This window comes from Octopus bimaculoides, chromosome 19, assembly GCF_001194135.2.
Source record: "Octopus bimaculoides isolate UCB-OBI-ISO-001 chromosome 19, ASM119413v2, whole genome shotgun sequence".
In the NCBI taxonomy this organism is placed as follows: domain Eukaryota; kingdom Metazoa; phylum Mollusca; class Cephalopoda; order Octopoda; family Octopodidae; genus Octopus; species Octopus bimaculoides.
The window spans coordinates 5,326,915-5,328,726 of record NC_068999.1 but is presented as its reverse complement, the minus strand read 5'-3'; the positions used below and the strand labels follow the sequence as shown (position 1 = coordinate 5,328,726).

General features: G+C 37.2%; 1 protein-coding gene across 1 annotated transcript in view; it reads right to left on the bottom strand.

Moving 5' to 3' along the window:
• The window catches only part of LOC106869426 (GRIP and coiled-coil domain-containing protein 2), a 121,436-nt gene that overhangs the window by 119,044 nt on the left and 580 nt on the right, over window positions 1-1,812 (bottom strand). The window lies entirely within an intron of this gene.

Sequence of the window (1,812 nt, the reverse complement as noted above, 5' to 3'; positions counted from 1 at the left end):
GACGTCCTGAGTTCAAATTCCGCTGAAGTTCATTTTGTCTTTCATCCATAAAATAAGTAGCAATGAGGTACTGGGGTCGATTCCCACCAAATTTCAGGTTTTGTACCTTATAGTAGAAATTATTATTATTATTATTATTACTACTACTACTACTACTAGTACTTTACGGTAATTCCATGAATTGATTCCTGATAGAGACACCTGAAACAGATTTACTGCCGAGAAAAGGTAAATATAATTTGTGACGATCGTTGTGTTTTCAAGGGCATTAAGTAGCATGGTGGAACGACATGGAATCGAAACCGGGTCATGGACACTCCCAGTCAAACAGGAAATTACTTACTAAAACGTACAATGCTTCACCACTTACATGATAATAATATCTCGACAAATGTTATTTGCGTGTGTGTGGGTGTGTGTGAACATGTCGATGATTCTATGAAGGTAAATCAGACGATGACAGGCTTCAAAGGAATGTTTCATACACGTGTTATGCATCACCTGTGAGTGTACGCTTGATTGCACACCGAACACGCCTGAGAGAGAGAGAGAGAGAGAGAGAACAGATACATGCATAACGAGCTACATAAATAGTTACATAGCTCAGTATATATATATATACATACATATATATATATATATATCGAGAGAGAGAGAGAGAGAGATTATACATCTACTAAATAGTGGTACTAATCCGCCAGCTATCTGTTTCATGCCATTAGAAAATATAATTATCCGAAAACTTCTTCATCGCGGCAAACAAATTAATTACTTTTGAACTATAGAGTTATATTAATTTGCTTGGAATGTCTGTTGAACCCCAGGTCAACTCCGAAAAGCAAGAACTCCGTTCAAATGTAATTGAAGTATGAGTGCTCGACGTGTTCCTTCATTTTAAAAGTAGTGTGTGGCAAGAGTTGAAGGAGATTTAGTTGCTATTTCTAACAAATTGGGCCAACTGGTAGACATTTCCGCGTGGCTTAGACAGAGAGGTAGAGAGGTAGACAGGTGCGTAGATAGCTAGATAGATAGATAGATAGGTGTGGGGTATTAGAGGTAGATAGATATTTAGATAGATAGATACACAGGTAGGCAGGTAAGATAGCTAAATAGACAGAGCTAACAAACTGGAAAAGCAGGAAGTTGTACAACATAGCCGAAAGGTTTTTAATGAAATGGACAAGTGTCTTGCGTGACACCAAACATGTCACTCCAGCATTGTCACACTGACAAATAAAGACGTCAGCAATAACATGTCTATGTTTTTATATCCCTAAATGTGTGTGTGTGTGTGTGTGTGTGTGTGTGTGTGTATACATATAATGTGTTATATTTTTTTTATCGTTACAGGTGTATATTATACATAGAAACTGACACATTTGCAAAGCACCTCTCCACGTCATTAACAAGTATACATGAGTGAAATAGATTTTAACTACGTGTGTGTGTATACCTATGTGCGAAGATAGATAGATAGAGACATACAGATAGATAGATAGATAGATAGATAGAGATACAGGTAGATAGATAGAAAGATAGAGAGAGAGACAGACAGACAATGTGATAGAGAGATAGATATGTAGCTAGATAGATAGGTATGTAGGGTGTTCTTTAACCAGAGGTAAAGACACTGGACACACCTACCATCAAAGGTATCACATCTGTGTGGGGCCTCCCTCCCTCTTTTTTAAGGTAGTTGGGCGTTGAGAGATTTGACTGTTGCTTCTAGCGAGGCGAGCGACCACACATATAGATTCTTAGCAGAGCTTGTATGTATATACATACATATATATATATATATATATATATATA